This window comes from Malaclemys terrapin, chromosome 1 (genome assembly GCF_027887155.1).
Source record: "Malaclemys terrapin pileata isolate rMalTer1 chromosome 1, rMalTer1.hap1, whole genome shotgun sequence".
NCBI lineage: Eukaryota > Metazoa > Chordata > Testudines > Emydidae > Malaclemys > Malaclemys terrapin.
The window spans coordinates 147,885,059-147,903,366 of record NC_071505.1 but is presented as its reverse complement, the minus strand read 5'-3'; positions in this window follow the sequence as shown (position 1 = coordinate 147,903,366).

Here is an 18,308-nt window from a genome sequence, read left to right as displayed (position 1 = left end):
GTGCATTTGGCTGACTGAATGTGAGATGGTGCTGCTTGCACCCCTGTTTGGATGCCAATGTGTCCAATGCCATTCATGTTATTTGGGCCTGTCATTCACTGCACAACATGTGCAAGGAGAAGAGGGAGAGCTTTTGCCAGGAAAGAATCAAATACAGTGCTGGTTTATATGCCCAGTACAGGCAACCAGCAAGCATCCCTCTGATAGATAGGGCTGGGTCCAGGAAAGCAAGGGAAGTAAAGAATCCCTGAGTGCCCACATCTTTGCTTTGCAGGGGATAATGTGGAATACTCCATGTGTACATCTTTTGTACTGTACTATACATATCAGTCTAACTATTGTTAATTTGTGATTTTAATACCACCACAGGTCATGCAGTGGGACTTCATATCTAGGCTGCCTCTGACAATGTTTAATGCTACAGTCAGTATGAGAAAAAAAATACACTGCAGCACTGTGACATTCCCCTTGTGTTATCTGGACCCCTGGTGTTATCTGCTCGGTCACTCCAATCCTCAACTCTCGGAGCCAGCCTTACCCCGCTCTGCTGTGAGAACCCCCACTCCTGGGCTGTTCATGCACAGCCTCTGGCATGTAAGCTGCTCCCAGCTATGTGAGTGAGCACTTTTGGCCAGCCGCTGCTTGGATTGTGCCACCGAATGACACTAGCCAATATCTCCGGTTCCAGACACAACCCTAGGAACCTCGGTCTTGCAGTGTCCAGTTATGCCTGCTGGATGCTGCAAGTTTATCAATTTAAGAAAGAAATTGATATGTTATCCGAAGGGGAGTCTCTGACATGCCTCAAACCAAAGGCACTGTTTCAGGTAGAATAAAACAAACGAATTTATTAACTACAAATGATAGATTTTAAGTGAGTATAAGTCATAGCACAAGAAGTCAGATTTGGTCAAATGAAATAAAAGCAAAAAGCATTCTAAGCTGATCTTAACACTTTCATTGCCCTTACAAACTTAGATGCTTCTCACCACAGGCTGGCTGGTTGTCCTTCAGCCAGGCTCTCCCCTTTGATCAGCGCTTCAGTCGCTTGGTGATAGTGTCTGTAGATGGAGGTGGAAGAGAGAGAGCATGGCAAACATCTCTCCCTTTTATCATGTTCTTTCTTCCCTCTAGGCTTTGCCCCCCACCTTCAGAGTCAGGTGAGCATTACCTCATCATAGTCCCAAACTGACCGAGGGAAAGGGGGTGACTCACTCAAGAGTCCAACAGATCCTTTATTGCTGCCTAGGCCAGTGTCCCTTGTTCCTGTGAGGCTGGGCTGGGTTTGTCCCATACATGCTCTGATGAGGTATAAACTGCCCCTCCGTTCCTGGAGAGTTTTGCCTGGGCTTGTTTTAAGCCATGAGGACACATTTTCAGCATCATAACGGTATAATAATGTTATAGGTTGTAATTTCATGTATAACTACAATGCTCAGTGTATCATGAGCCTTCCGAAGACACCCGACATAACAAACTTTGCATTAGATACCACACAATCATATTATAAGGATGAACATGAGGGGCAGGGTGTCACAAGCTCACACACATATCTAGCTATATATAAAAACTTGTGCTGACCCATATCCCTGCATCTGCAGGCATTGCTTGGCTTGCACTAATAATCTCTGCTTTGCATGCATATAGTAGTGTGTGCCACAATAAATCACTGCTTACGTGTTTAAATTCTCCCCCCCACACACACTTAGAAGCCCTCTTGGATCACATGTGGCCGGAGAGGTGGCTGGGGGAAAGGAGAAGAAAGGGGATAGGGAAATGGAGGTTCTTCCCCCCCTCAAGTGAGGCAAAACCACCCACAGCATGTAACATCCCCCATAATAGTAATGAGATTGGTCATAAACCAGCAAAACTAGCCTTCCTTTGTTATAATATTTCCCATAATAATGATGGCAGTTGCATCCTACCCAGCTGTTGTGATGCTAGTTCCTTCGCTGCTTCCTCTCCTGGCTAGTCCTCTGCCTCCATCTCAAAAAGTTCCTGGGACTTTGGGCTGAGTTCATAATGGCTGTGCCCCAAAGGAGTAAGTATCTGTCCCATCTCCTTTAGTTCATCTGTCCCATGGATCTATCCCATCTCCTCTGGATTACCTTCCCTCAGGGTCTCTTCTGGCTCCTCTCATTCACCAGCCCCTAGTCCAGTAATAACATCAACTGCTTTCAAAAGCCCGTCCAGCACATCATGGGGCTCCAGAGCAGCACAAAGTCCCTGGTCAAACTCCTTGTGGTAGGGGCAGGTCGATAGTTGTTGGACTGTCCCTTAGAGTCTTTGGCCTTGTGGTATATGCTCTTTAGGTTTTTGAGTCTTTCTCTGCAGGGATTTGGTGTCCCTGAATCCCCTCCTTAGACGTGATGATTTCCAGTGTATCTCCCCAAATGAGGCTTCTTACTGATCTCACCTGAGAGGTTCACCAGAGCCTTCATGTCCACCTCTGGTGAGCTGGCATCATGCTGGGAGGATGATTTCCCAAACGGCATCTCTGTTCAAGTACTGGGTAGAACTGTAGCAAGTTTCATGGAATGCAGGGTTTAAACACTGACCCGGGTACATAAACTGGTAGGTGACTGCTGGTGCAGAAAGAAGTAGGTAGAAGGGCAGGAAAATAGGGCCCCTGAGTTAAATAGCCTGCATCCACTCTGCAAAGTGGGTGTTAGAGTTTAAGTGGAGTCTGGGTGTTAATGTATGTCCCCAGCAACTCTGGGTTTAAAGCATTTCCAAACCCAGGGCAGAGGTTTTTGTGTGGATGGTAGGGGACTTAGGGGTAAAAGCAGATCAGAGCCTGGGTTAACTCTGCAATGAAGACATACCATGGAGTCTAGACTATTTACATACCCTTCTATAGTGTATTTCTTTCTGTAACTGATATCACTTTCCTGAAGTTAGGTCATCTTTCAAGATGTGGTTCTCTGCTTTCCTTAGTTAAATATAACTTATTTTTTTCTCCTTTCCAGTTTAATTTTTTGCTTCATTTCCAGCATCTTTTAATTTCCCCCTCACTGTGTCTTCTCCAGACCCTTCTCCTGCCCCAGCTATTGCAGTTGTACTGATCATGGTGTCCTAATGCTGTATTTCAGTGCATGCACAATCTATTCTTTTCAACAAGATTGTGTGATTGTTTTTCTGTGCACAGCAGATATCTTCATTTTAATAGGTTTTATTGGGGGTACTGTCTGCCCTTTTATTACCGGTCTGGCACTACAAGTAATGTGGTCCATGTAAAATTCATTCATTAGTGGTTAATACATTTGATTGACTCACTGCTACTTTCAAAACTCCCCCTAGGCACCTTGCTGCATCTTTAGGCACCTAAATACCTTTAAAAATCTGGCATGTTATCTCCAACGTCTCTCCTGAGCTGACTGTTCTTAGAGTTTATTCTTTTAACCTCTGAAAGACACCCAGCCTTTTCTATGCCTCAGCTGGAACTAATGAGATCTACCTGCTCTGGTTGTTACAGATAGTCAGCAGCAAACCCTTCAACTGTTCCAGATTTTGTGGAACATTCCACGTTTCAGGGGTGGGTGTGTATTCATTTGTTCCCCTTTCTCACACAAAATAGGTTATCAAAAGGCTTTCTACGCTGGCCGTGAGAAGCTTTAAGCTCACCTCTTCCACATTTTTATATTTTTGTGTACTTCATAGCATTTTTTTATTAAACATGACTTTATCCCCCTGCTTGAGGCAGAAGATCAGTATCATTTCCCATACTCGCTCATTTTACAAATAATTTAATTGAGAGGTTGCATAAGGTCATTTCTAGCAGATTAGATTCCAAGATTCTATTAGGACAGGCCCAATTTTGACCCACCGAGCCTCTCACAGTAAGTATGCTAAAATGATGTACTTAGCTCGCCTGTATGTAAGGACTGTTTTAACCACTAGACTACAATCCCCTTCCAGGGGCAGGAGTAGATCGCAGGAATCCTTATTCCCAACATTCTATTGCTGACTAGCAAATAATTGTATAACACATGGACAAATTGTGGTTCTCATATATGGTAAAAATGCCTCCTTTGGCACAAGCAGAAGGGATCTGTGATAGGGGTGAGGGGTTCAAATCCTGCTGTGAACCCATGCAGCCGTCCTTATGATTGCATATAATAAAATTTCTGGTTTGTCCAGTGTTCTTTTAAAACAACTGATTTATTTAATTCATACAACAAGAAAACATCCTTTCAAACCGATTTTAAACCTATTATAACCTGTCAGTTGTGGTGTGATCTGCAACAAAATACAAATGTTCCATATATCTGTCCTGTATCACTCCTGCCAACTGCTGCTGTCACATTTGCCCTTTGAAAGGTATGGTCAGCAGAATAGTCCGACATCTCCCATCAGGATGCTAAAGTCTGACCTCCTGTTGTGTTACAAGGGGAAAAATAACCCCCTTAACCAGACAAAGGTTGTTGCTAATGGCTCTGCTATTGGTGCTTGTGGCTCTGAGATGCTGTGTCAGAGAGCTAGTTGGGTGAAGTGTGGGCTTGTACATTTCTGCTTGTATAGAATGCAAGAGCTTGGTGAGCAGAGTAACAAAAGCAAAATGGCTCTGCCCGCAGCTAACACAAGATTGTGCATTGAGCAAAGCCGCTTTGCCAAAGACTTCAGCCACCCCCAGGTCTAGTGTAGTCTATCTCTGAAAGGAAAAGCCAAACTGCTGCGATTATGCTATGTGATGCTGCCCTCACTCACCATTAGGTGCCACCTACCGAAATGGTCTAATTTTCTCCCTCCCCAACAATCTAGCCACGTTCCCCTCCTGTGGCATCACTACTCCATTTGTGCCACTTCAATGCTGCTTGCAGCCACAGCTGAAGTGCTATTTAAGGGTATGTCTACGTTGAACCGTAACCCCAGGCTTTGAACTCAGGTTCAAGCCTAAATCTCTTTCCCCATCTACATGCAATTTGCACTAACCCAGGACTTGGATTTAGTGTCCCAGCATCCTGCGGGGATAGAGGGTCTGAGTCTTTGTCATGCGAGGACCTCAGGGTTCAAGCCCTATTGCTTTGCAGTGTAAATGCAGCCCCACTGGACTTGTGCTCTGGGAGTCTGCCAGAAGTATTCCATTGGCCAATTTTATTTGTCCTCGGGCCAGTCAGGTTTGGTGAACAGTCAGGTTTTCCCATACTGCCCCACAAAAAAGGGCTAGATCAGCTACATTTTGGAAGAGCGCTAGGAAGCCTGGGATATGGCTGATTTGACTCCGGCTTGCAAAATGCAATGAAGACACTGGAACCCCAGGTTGAGATCCAGGGGTCAACAACTCCTAACCTGGGGTTACAAATGAGTATAGATGTTCAAGCCCTAGGTGAACAAACCCAGTGTCTGATCATTCAAATTCTACTAACCTTGGGCTTACATTGCAGCATAGACATGCCCTGAATGCTCTGTGGAGGAGGTGCTCAACCAGTGCTGCTGCTGCAGATCTGCAAAGAAACCCTCCTGAGGTTATTGCTTCAATGACATCAGTTGAGACTCATATGCTAGTGGCATGGCTCAGTTAACCTTTTGTGGGCCCTGGCGCCTGGAGCTGCAGTTCCAAACTGGACAAGTTGCCATCAGAGAATAAGCATTGCAGGAAGGGGAGTTCTAATACGACGCTCACAATGCAGGGTCAGCACAATGCTCCAGGAAGCACCAATGGGCTACATATGACAACTAGATGAGAGGTAACGTTTCTGACAGCTAAACAGATTGGAAGAGAGGAGGAAGGAAAACAGGAGTAAAAGGCAATAATGAAAGAGCCCTCCCAAGAGGAGAGCTGGAAAGGAGGGCAGACAGGTTACAGAGGTAAAATTGGGATGGGACCTAACAGTTGTTGGAAGGCTGAGGTAGGGCAGCTATTTGCAGTAGAAGTGCAGCGCTCCCTTTTCTAGATCCAACTGTAGAACTTCATCTGAACCCACAGGTTCTAGCCCCATAGCACAGAAAGTGAACACAAGGTTAATTGAACTTGAGTATCTGTCTTTACGGAAATGTCTGGAGATGGGGTATACAGACCCCACACTGACCAAGAAGGGGTTAATGAGATTCTGTCAGCCCCACGCTGGGGGGGTTTCAGCAAGCAAAAAAGAGGACAGGAGGAGCCCCGCCCTAGCCCCGCCCTGTCCTAGCCCCGCCCCTCCCACTTTCCCCCCTCAGAACCCCCAACCCTCCCCCCATTCCTTGTCCCCTGACTGCCCCCTCCTGGGACCCCTGCCCCTAACTGCCCCCCAGGACTCCACCCCCTACCTAAGCCTCCCAGCCTCTTGTCCCCTGACTGCCCCCTCCTGAGACCCTCCCCCCATCCTAACTGGCCCCCTAGGACTCTACCCCCTACCTGTACCCTGACTGCCCCAACCCTTATCCACACCCCCAGACAGACCCCTGGGACTCCCATGCCCCATTCAACCACTCTCCACCCCCTGACGGCCCCCCCCCCAGAACTCCCGACCCATCTAAACCCTTCTGCTCCCTGTCCCCTGACTGTTCCGCTCCCTCTCCCCACCCCTGCCCCCTGACAGCCCCCCCAGAACTCCCAACCCCCCGCTCCTTGTCCCCTGACTACCCCTCCTGGGACCCCTGTTCCTAACTGCCCTCCAGAACCCCACCCCCTACCTAAGCCTCCCTGTTCCTTGTCCCCTAACTGCCCCCTCCTAAGACCCCCCCACCAAATGCCCCCCAGCACCCTACCCCCTACCTGTACCCTGACTGCCCCAACCCTTATCCACACCCCCACCCCCAGAAAGCCCCCCCCAAACTCCCAACCCCCCCATCTCTTGACTGCCCCCTCCAGAACCTCCCTGCCCCTTCTCCGACCCCCTGGCCCCCTTGTTGTTGGCCTTCGCCTAATGTCTCTGTGAGCTTGCTCAGGAACTGCCTGAGCCGTTCGTCCCGGCACGCTGGGGAGCGGGGGAGGAGCTCCAGACTGCCAGAGGCGATCTGCGAATGCAGGGAGGGAGTGCTCTCAGCTGCAGGGGGGAGGAGGGGCTCTCTCTGGCTGTCGGAGCCCCATGTATGTGGCACCATGCAGCCGGCTGCCCTGTTAGCCGCACACACTCTGCATGGGGGAGGGGGGTGGGGGGTGGGAGTCCGGACATTTACAAATTCCCCCTGGACGCTATTTTTAGCTCAAAAAGCCGGACATGTCCGGGGGAATCCGGACGAATGGTAACCCTACCCCACGCCATTACGCATGTGTAGGGTTACCATACGTCCTCTTTTTCCCAGACATGTCCAGCTTTTCGGCAGTCAAACCCCCGTCTGGGGGGAATTGCCAAAAAGCCGAACATGTCCGGGAAAATGGCGGCTCTGCTCCTCCCCTGACTCTTCGGCTCTGTTTAAGAGCCGAGCTGCCCGAGCGCTATGGGTTTCAGGCAGCCCCCTTGCCTCCGGACCCCAGCCGCCGGCCGGGTACTTCCCCTCCCGGGCTCCGGCGGCGCAGGGTCCGGAGGCACGGGGGCTGCCTGAAGCCGGTAGCGCTCGGGCAGCCCGGCTCTTAAACAGAGCCGAAGAGTCAGGGAGGAGCAGAGCCACCGCGGCTGGAGGCTCTGCTCCTCTTCGGCTCTGTTTAAGAGCTGGGCTGCCCGAGCGCTACCGGCTTCGGGCAGCCCCCATGCCTCCGGACCCTGCGCCACCGGAGCCCGGGAGGGGAAGTGCCCGGCTGGGGGCGCAGGGTCCGGAGGCACGGGGGCTGCCCAAAGCCGGTAGCGCTGGGGCAGCCCTTTCCCCGTGGCTGGGAGTGGGAGGGAGGACGGGGCGGAGTTAGGGCGGAGTTGGGGCGGGGCTAGGGGGTGGGGAAATGGGCGGGGCCAGGGCCCGTGGAGGGTCCTCTTTTTTTATTTATTAGATATGGTAACCCTACGCATGTGTAAAGTGTCAAGCCTGGGGAGAGGAGATAAAAGAGGTCAATGGTGACTGACTGGGAGAGAGAGACCTTGTGGAGAGCCCTGTGAAGGAAGGCCTGGCTAGGGCCAGAGTCTAACCGGAGACTGCTTGAAGCTGCCTGGGAGAAAGGAGTCTCTAGGTAGGCTCTGCCCCAGCTGATCCTAAGGGGCAGAGCCTCCTTGGGACAGGTAGGCCGGGTGCAGCCGCTTTGTTGTTTCTCATAACTAGTCCGGATCCCCTTTGTTTTGGGGCTAGCAGAAGAGTCAGCTGAGGAAGAGACTGTGAAGAAGGCCTAGCTGCCAGCCACAGTAGGAAGCAGCCCAAGGATCCAGCAGAGGGTCTGAACAAACAGATCTCCTCTGCTTCATACAGGGTCCCTGGGCTGGAACTCAGTGTAGAGGGCAGATCTGGGTTCCCCTACTGGCCCAGCTAGGGCTGGGGTGTGAAGACCCTGAAGCCAGTGGGCTGGCAGGCCCAAAAGCCTGAGGTTGGACCAAACCCTGCTATGGTACTGCCAGGCCAGTGGTGTATTGGACTCAAGTTTCCCTGGAAGAGGCTGGACTAAAAGGATATGTCTGACTACACAGTAAAGAAAACCCCAGGGCTGGCCCATGGCAGCTGATTCAGTCTCACGGGGCTCCGGCTGCAGGGCTGTTTCATTGCAGTGTAGACTTCTGGGCTGGGGCTGAAGCCTGAACTCTGGGACGCTCCTACCCCACGGGGTCCTGGAGGTCTACACTGCAATTAAACAGCCCCTTAGCCCGAGTCACCTGCCACAGGCTAGCCACAGGTGTCTACTTGCTGTATAGCTATATCCAGAGTGACCAGGCTGGAAGGCCAAGACACAGGAAGAGGCAGACCACTGTGAGGCTGGAGCATCAGTCAGCAGAGGATGCCAAAGCAGGAGGAGAGTCACTACACCATGCCCAGCCATGAGGGGACGTGCCTCCAATAAGTACACTGTTCCATAGTCTGTATCATGATTTTCTGCTACAACAATGGCTGATGGTCCTTTAGCTAGTAGTAACAGGCCCCTTTAGTGCCCAGAAAAATTAGGACATAATTGCAGCTGGGCATAAACTGCCTCCCCACTGATGAGACCCAGATGTCTGAGTCTTTCACCTTGCACAAGCTCATACCTAACTTTAGTTGACCAGATCAATGGTCATATATTGCTGTACAAGATGAACCATCTACCTGGATAACAGCCCCAAGTCTAGGTTTTACTTTGTTGGCATTCACCATTGTCCTCTTCTCCCAGGAGATGAGAAGCCATAATTGGTTTGGACTGTCAGCCAGGGGACACAGGCTGTCTAGAATACTGACAAGCACAAGCAAATGTCATGAAAGTTTATTACCCTCAAAGTATTTGCATAAACCTACATTTAAATTTCATTTTGCTTTAATTTTATACTCTTTTCCTTTGTGCTATGTTTAAAAAAAGAAGTATTGGTTATTAAAATTAATGCTTTCAAATATTTAACTAATGTTTAATTGCTACCAAATGGACAGCATCTCCAAGGAACGTTGGGATCTACCTTAACTACTGGTGTATCACTCAACACTGCAAACCTAAAGGATACCACACATGGTTTGAGGGTCCCTTAAGGGATATTGATATCAGGGGCGGCTCTAGGCACCAGTGCAGCAAGCGCATGCCTGGGGTAGCAAGCTGTGGGGGTGGCCTGCCGGTCACTGTGAGGGCGGCAGGCAGGTGGCTTTTGGCAGCGCAAATACGGGAGGTCTGCTAGTCCCGTGGCTTTGGCAGCAATTTGGCGGCGGGGACGCTGATGGCGCGGCACCGGCGGACTTCCCGCAGGCATGCTGCCGAATCTGCGTTACCAGGGGACTGCCTGCAGGCGCGCCGCTGAAAGGCGCCTGCCTGCCATGCTTGGGGTGGCAAAAAACAGAGCCACCTCTGATTGATATGTATGCCAATGTGATACTTATAACACAGACTCCAGTGTGTGGCCACCATGACTCAGACTAGTACGAGACACAGAAGCTAGCTGCTCCTGTCTGGCGAAGCTTACTAGATGGTGACAACCAGCAGTAAGGGTAACCTATAACATGGTTAGACCTGTGTAGTTACTAATTACAAGAAATTTACATATAAAGACCTCACTTGTAATATCACTAATTTCTGTTTTACTCCTCATTTAGGTAGCATTATGGGTCAGACTATAATAATGCTTAATCCACTTTCTCAGAATAAATCCAAAATTCAAAATAGTTTACCACACGTGGATAGAAGTTGCATTTAAAGCTTTGCTTATCTTACAAAAAATATTCATTGTAATTGTACTAATTACATACAGCCTCCTACACATTTTGCTAAAAGAGTATAACTTCCAAACAAATGTTCGTATCTCTGCTTCATATATTAATTTAGCAAAGGTGTCACCCTGATATAATAATAGAGTGACAACTGGGGACCTGTTACCCAAAACGTGTTATATACTAACCTAACACATTATATAAATGTCTGGGAGTTATAAGAGCTGAACTGGCCTATGTTTTTCCTAGAGTTCTGTTCATTCATGATAAACTACACCCCACAATACCCTGCAATAGTACAGCTCAGCATTTGGCATAAACAAATAGGAAACTTGTAAAAATCAAGATATATTTTTTTCTGTCTTAGTACAAGCTAGTGTGGTACCTTCACAGACAGTACCTGCAGTGCTAGTATCTAAAACAAAGCTAAGGAAAGGAACAGAGCAGCAGGTCAAGGACCTGGGATGCACGGATGGGTTGTGTTTTAGTGATGTGTAAAGAGTTTTATAACTTGTAAAATATCTTATAACTAACTGAACTGTGTAATTTTGGGAGCTCACCTTCTGCGTAAGGTGAATGTAACATTGCTGAACAAGATGGCTTCCTGGAGACTGGTATCATATAGAATCTTTCTCTTGCACTATATTATTGGCTTATTGCAATAAACCTGACTGATATTATTTAGTCTCTTGAATATATTTCATAATGAAGCAAAGTGTGGTTAAGCAAGTGACTAGACCATTTATCAACAGCTGGAAGTCACAAACTTAAAACATATGTACCTTTAACCCATTTATGTCACAGGCTGGGGCTACCCAGCCATAACAGCAGCAAACCTGGCCCTGCTGCCACAAAGAAAATTGTGTATATTCATTTAACAAAATGAATGAAAATTGTAGCTCTATTGTTTTTTTTCTAAATGAGGTAGCATTTAGTCTATGGACTGCAAGCCAGCGCTCAAATACTTCAGATGTTTCCCATTACCAAGACTGCCTCTTGTCCTCCAATCCATTTTCCAGAGGCTTCTGTGATCACAGGCTGAGAAAAGGAGCCAGTGGTCTGGTCAGAGAGACCCTTTTCCAGGCTGCTCGCAAGGCTTGTACTGTAGAATGTAGGCAAGACCACCCAAACTGCTGAGTTCTTCTTTCAAGGTAACAGTTGGAAAAGTTACTTGAGGGAAGCTGGCACTCACATGAATATACTGTACATTCTTTCAAACTGCATATCAGCTCTGCTTAGCGGTATAATTATACTGCACAAAATACACTAGAGTGATAGGGGACAATTGTGACTGATAATTTAGCACTGCTGTATCTACCACAACAGAGCCCTTGTTCCGCTCTCAGAGATATTTATAATTGGGGAGATCAAATGACTCTTTGCTCTTTTAGAGCCAGATTGCCCTCTTATGGAAAACCTGCAGGAGAGGGGAAGGCAACTCTAAGATTCCCCTCTGAGTTTTCCTTGAAACATGCTGTCTGCTGAAGGGATTATTTTGGGGTGCAATGGATTTTGGAGCACCCCCTCCCACCCCTCTTCCTTACAGACTTTGGGCTAGAAACAAAACTACAGAGCATCTGGCTCTGCTCCCTTCCCTTTCCACTGGCAGCATGGTTACAAAAGAAGCCACACAGCCATTGGCAGCAGCAGCTGTATTACCTCTGTTAGCCAAATGGGCTCGTTTCCCCCTGGAGCTGCCCAATTACCCCAAGGAGGCACGGGAGTCTAGAAGACGGCTTTAAGTTTTTATTGACCAGTCAGCTGAGTGGGTGCTCTCTCTCTGGCATTAGCACCCCAGATGGGACTTCTCTCCCTGTAGAGGGCGCTGACCGGCGGCCCAGGGCGATCCTGGGGAGTGGCCACCTCGAGTTGTTGGTTTGCTCGGGCCTCAGATTGTCACAATCGGCCGGGGCGGCTGCGTCCTCTCTGAAGAGAACTCTGAAGGACACGGAAGTAAGACGGCTTCGGAAGGTGGGGAAGTCTGACTGCCGGACGCAGCCACTTCGGGCGGAAAGTGCGTTTACCTCCCGGGTTTGAGGAATAACGCCCCCGAGGTGTGGGTCGGACATGGTGGAAATCCCCTAGGTAACCTGTATACAGGAAGGTATGTTAACATTATTGTCGTTTTGTAAATGTCTTGTTGTTGTGTTTTTGTTTAAAGGATAATGGCCAATAACTAATGTAACTTGGTCCACAAGTCTATGGGCCGTTTGTAATAATTGTGGGGACCTGGAGTAATCTCAGGGATTACTCTTGTTTCTGGGATGGGTAACTCTGTATCTCCTCTTAATGGTGTGTTGGAAAACGAGATTGTAACGGATTAAAGGATCTGTGTGAAAGCTGAATGAGTGCCACTGACAGGTCTGAGGCTAAACTGACTTCAGCCGCCCCAAGACTCCTGCGAGGGGAAACCCGGTGACCAGGATATCTTGATTGCAAGGGGGGTCAGTCAAACCTTGTGACCCAGTGGATGTCTGATACCTTTCCCTTCCCCCTTTTGATATTTTTGTTTCAAGGAAGAAAAAAAAAAAAAAAAAAAAAAAGAGAAAACTCTGGATAAACCATCATGGGGTCCAGACAAAGCACCTTCTCCGGGACACCCCTGGGATGTATGTTGGAAAACTGGAAGGCGTTTAGACGCCAGGCTGATTATGGAATTGTATTATGTAAAGACAATCTTGTAAAATTCTGCACTCTTGAATGGACGACATTCGGGGTGGAATGGCCCGAGGGAGGGACGCTCAAACCAGGGATTATACAAGCAATACATACCATTGTGACCCGAGATGGGCATAGGAACCAATATCCCTATATAGATATTTGGCAGGACCTCGTGGCCAATCGTCCCCCAGGGTTGCAGAAATGTAAATCAAAGTATTAAGACCTTAATGGCCTGGTACTCCAAGGGCCCCTGCGACAGAATTATTTGTGTCCACTGCAGGAAACTGTAGCCCCTGAGAGCAATCTCACTATGTTATATGTTCCCTTTACCACTAGTGATCTATATAATTGGAAGCAACAGAATGTCCCATTCTCGGAAGAAAGGGGCCCGTGTTTTAGCCATGGCCCTGAGAGAAGGATGTGAGGAAAGGGGGGACAAAATTAAGGGACGACCAGGGCCACTGGGAAAGGGGAGGGCCCCTCGCCTGGGTCAAAATCAGTGTACTTTCTGTAAGGAACAGGGAAACTGGAAGAATGAGTGTCCCCGGCGACAGGCCATGGGAAAGGAACGTAAAGATAGAACCCAGTCCCTTCCCATCCTCTTCAACAATACAGGACTTTCGGGGGAAGGATCTTCCCCACAGGGGGGCCGGGGGACCCAGCAGCCCCTCCTGGAGGCGCAACCTGCCAGTCTGGATCCCACGGTAAAAATTAAAGTGGAGGGCCGCCCAATTGAAGCCCTTATTGATACTGGGGCCACCCTTAGTTTGCTCCCCCATGAATAAGGCTCCCCGAGGTAGAGCCCGGGACGTGCCATGGTCCAAGGCATAGAGGGACAAACTACATCTTTGGAAAAAAACTTTGCCTCTTCTAGTGAAAAAAGGGGACCGTCAAATCTCCCACCAGTTTGTTTGCAGTCCTTCTTGTCCCATCGCGCTCCTCGGACGAGATATCCTTACTAAACTACAGGCAGAAATCTCATTCGACAATGGGACTATGGAAGTTAGACTTCCTAAACAGCACTCCTCCAATTACCAGATGGCCCTGAGAAGGGCTAGAAATCAGTCCCCGGAATGTCCGAGAAGGAATGGAGGGAGCCAATTGGCAGGAATTAACCCTGAGGTTTGGGCGGAGGAGGGAGGCGTCGCTCGGGCCCGGAATGATTCCCCAGTGCATATTTCCCTCAAAGAAGGAAGCAGGCCGGTCCGAATTCGACAATACCCTCTTAAGTTGACCACTAGAATCGGGCTAAAACCTCTGATTCAAAAGTTTCTGCAGTATGGATGCCTCAGGGAGGGTACGTCCCCATACAATGGCCCAATCCTGGGGGTGCCTAAGCCTAATGGCCAGTATCGGTTGGTCCAGGACCTGAGACAGATTAACAAGTTAATAGAGGCCCCCTATCCAGTTGTCCCGAATCCCCATACTATTCTGGGCCAAGTTCCCAAAAATCACAGTTGGTTCTCTGTCATAGATTTAAAAGATGCCTTCTTTTCCATCCCCCTTGATCTGGAGTCTCAGAGACTGTTTGCCTTTGTATGGGAGGACCCAGATACCCACTACAAAGCCCAATACCTTTGGACCGCTGTCCCACAAGGACTTACCTGTGCACCCGAGATTTTTGGTAGCCAGTTAAGAAGGGACCTCGCCCCATTCCTGGCTAAACACCCTTCATATAACATAGTCCAGTATTGTGATGATTTGCTCTTAAGTATTGAAACAGAGGCAGCCTGTCAAGAGCAAACTATAGAACTCCTTAATTACCTTGGGGCACAGGGATATAAGGTCTCAAAGGAAAAAGCACAACTGGTTAAGCAGCAGGTCACTTTCCTTGGGTATTATTTGTGTCAGGGAAGTCGTAGTCTGGGTAAAGAAAGAATCCAGGTGATACTTAATAGTCCCCAACCCCGGAACCGCCGAGAATTAAGGGCTTTCCTGGGATTGACTGGCTTTTGTCGGCTCTGGATCCCTGACTACAGGGAAAGAGCCAAACCACTGTATGAATCTTTAACTAAAGAAGGTCTGCTCCATTGGACGTGGACCAGAAAGATGAAAAAAGCATTTCGAGAGCTAAAAAAAAAAAAAAATCTTGGTTCAGCAGCCCGCTCTAGCCCTGCCAGACCCCCGGAGACCATTTACCCTATACGTTCATGAAAGGGGAGGGGTGGTTTTTGGAGTTCTGTGTCAAAGGTCAGGACCCACCTGGCGACCCATTGGATATTACTCAAAGGTGTTGGACCCTGTTGCCAGGGGGTGGCCTGCCTGTTTATGGGCCGTGGCAGCCACCACTCTTCTTGTACAGGAGGCTGAAAAGTTGACCCTGGGGGGGAACATTGAGGTTCTGGTTCCCCACGGGGTGGCTCAAATACTGGGGACAGGCGCTGGGGAAAAGCATCTAAATCCCAGCCGACATACCAGATATGAAGTAGGGCTCTTGCTAGCCCCTAACTTAACCTTTAGGACAGTTAGCTCCCTCAACCCAGCTACCCTATTGCCCGATCTTCGAGTCTCCCATGAGACTAGTCCCACTCATGACTGTATTGAAGTTTTATAACAGGAAACCAAATCGGACTTGCCTTGGCCCAATCCTGAAATTGAAGGGTACGTTGACGGGTCCAGTTATGTGATAGATGGCAAAAGGTCTACCGGAGCGGCAGTAGTAATTAAGGGCAAAGAAGTACACAAGTTTGAATTTAGTCCTAATTTGTCCGCCCAAGCAGCGGAACTAGTGGCTCTTATTGATGCTCTCCTGTTGGGGACCGGGAAAACTATTAACCTGTATACTGATAGTCGCTATGCCTACATGGGGTACATGCTCACGGGACCCTGTGGAGAGAAAGGGGATTTATCACAGCGTCAGGCCAAAGAATTGCACATGGGAGTCTCATCAAAACACTTCTTGAGGCCCTAATGCTTCCCCTCCGGGTCGCCGTAATACATGTGCAGGCCCATGGAAGGGCCCCGGAGGCCGAACAACGTAGATATAATCAATTGGCTGATCAGGCCGCAAAGGAGGCCGCACGGGAAGGGGCCTCATGGCTCCTCTTGATTCAAGATATGGAAGTTCAAAACTCCCCTCCCCAATACACAACTGAGGAAGTGTGCCACGCGCAGGCTGCAGGGGCCCGGCAGGTTCCCTCTGGATGGTGGAAATTACCAGGGGGGGGGAGGGGGAAGATTTTTGTCCCCCGACCAGTGCTTCAGAAAATTCTTTGGCACATACATAAGGAGGGACATATGGGGTCAGGGCAATGGTTGATTTGGCCACCCGATCCCTTAAGGGGCTGGGCATGCACATGGAAGCCCAGAGAATTGTTAGTAATTGCCCTGTTTGTCAACGAACCAACCAAAAGGGGTGTGGCCCTCCCACCCCAATGGGAGGCCGGCCATGGGCCACATACCCTTTCCAGAAGTGGCAGTGTGACCCCCTTACACCACGGTGGGACGGCCCACACACTGTCTCGCTCATCAGCCAAGCTGCAGTTAAAGTTCTTGGGAGTGACAAATGGGCACACCATACACGGGTAAAGTGGTTTCTGAACCCTAACCCGGAGATTGAACCAGCGGAAGAGGACACCAGCCCTCTGCCCGCCCCGGCTCCGGACGCCCGGGGTGGCACAGGTGAAGACTCCACCTGTGAGTATCAGCAACTGGACGGACTAAAGGGACTGTTTAGAAAAAGATAATGAAATTATTGTTAATATCTTTGTTTATGTACTTCCACCACTATTATGGTTGGGAAAATAGGTTTTTACAGCTGGGGGAGACAATAGCAAAATCCTTTAACCTCAGTAACTGTTGGGTGTGTGGAGGCCCCGGGGAATTAAATGAATGGCCTTGGGTAGCCCAGCCGGTACAGCCCAAATGGTGGCTCAGCAATTTGAGTATAGTCCACGACGGAACGGGGGTTTGGACTGAGGATAGTAGCCCCTGTCGACTGTATTCTTCTGGAATGGGTATTCTCTGCCTTAATCGGACAAGGCGGGAGGGAGTGTACTTGGGAGAAAGTAAGTGTGATTGGACTCTATCCCCAGGGTTTGATTGCTGGGACCCTTATTGTCGTCCGTATGACTGTTCTAGATATCAGGGGCGATGGAACCAGACCCATGTGAGGCTCACCAATAATAGTTGGGTGAAATGCTCCAAACAATACTACCCTACGGCCGAGGGTTGCAGGGCGGTAGGACGGGATGGATTCTTCGATGCCCTATTCCCGAGTTGCCAGCTAGACAATACCACTAGTAAGGACCACGTGGTATGGTGGTTTCAATGGGCATGACAGAATCAGAATGGAACTCGAGTATGGGGTTTTAAACAATTCTGGTCTAACACCAATCAGCCAAAATGGGGCTGCGATTGTGTCTGGAAAGCAGGAGCTGGGGCATGGAGGTGTAATTATTGCAACTCAGCTGATGGGATGCTGGGGGGACCTTTAGGGCCAGGTAATCCTTTATATTTTGACCATCTAAAGGACGACGAGAACGAGCCCATTTGGCTAACACCTCCCACCCAGATTCCACATGGAAATTTATGCACATGAGAAAGTTACACCAATTTAACTAAAGGTGTGATTTTAAATCGGTTTAGTTAAAGCAGTGCAAGCCCCTGTGAGGACATTTCAGTTTAAACCAGGTCAATTTAGCCTAAATTGATTAGGAATCAGTTTAAGTAAAAACAAACTTAGGCCATGTCTATGCTACAGAGTTAAGTCGACTTAAGTTACATCAATGATAATAACCCACTGTACTTACATCACTTGGGCATGTTCACCCAACGCTCCTTGTGTCAACGGGGTGTGTCCACAGTTCATGCTCTAGCAGAGAGAGCAGTGCATGGTGGGTAGCTATCCCATTGTGCTACTCACCACCTTCTCCTGCTAGGAGTACAGGGAATGGATCGCAGTGCATCATGGGGGTGGAATCACCACCCCATGATGCAGTTTTCTCCATCCCATCATTCCAAGGGCTTCTGACTGTTTCGTGCCATTTTTCAACGGCCTCTGTAAACTTTGCGCCTGCCATCTCTGCCTGAAAGCATGCTCACCAATCTTGTGACAAGTGTTATAAACACAAGGTGGCTGATCCTGCAGTATTTCATGAGCTACAAATCTGAATAGGAATTTGTGCTGCCTGCCCTGCTGTGAGCCATGGAAAAAAACAATTCAACATTGATGATGGCATTCAAGGAGCAGCTGCACATGGTGGACCTTCACTATTGGGCTCAGGAAACAAGCACCGAATGGTGGGATCCAATTGTGATGCCGGTATGGGATGATGAGCAGCTGCTGCAGAACTTTCATATGCACAAAGCCACCTTCCTTGTACTCTGTGCGGCTTGCCCCTGCCCTGCAGCGCAAGGACACCAGAATGAGAGCTGCCCTAACAGTGGAGAAGCGAGTGGCAATTGCTGGGTGGAAGCTGGAAACTCCAGCCTGCTACTGGTCAGTTGCAAATCAGTTTGGAATTGGGAAATCTACTGTGGGGGTT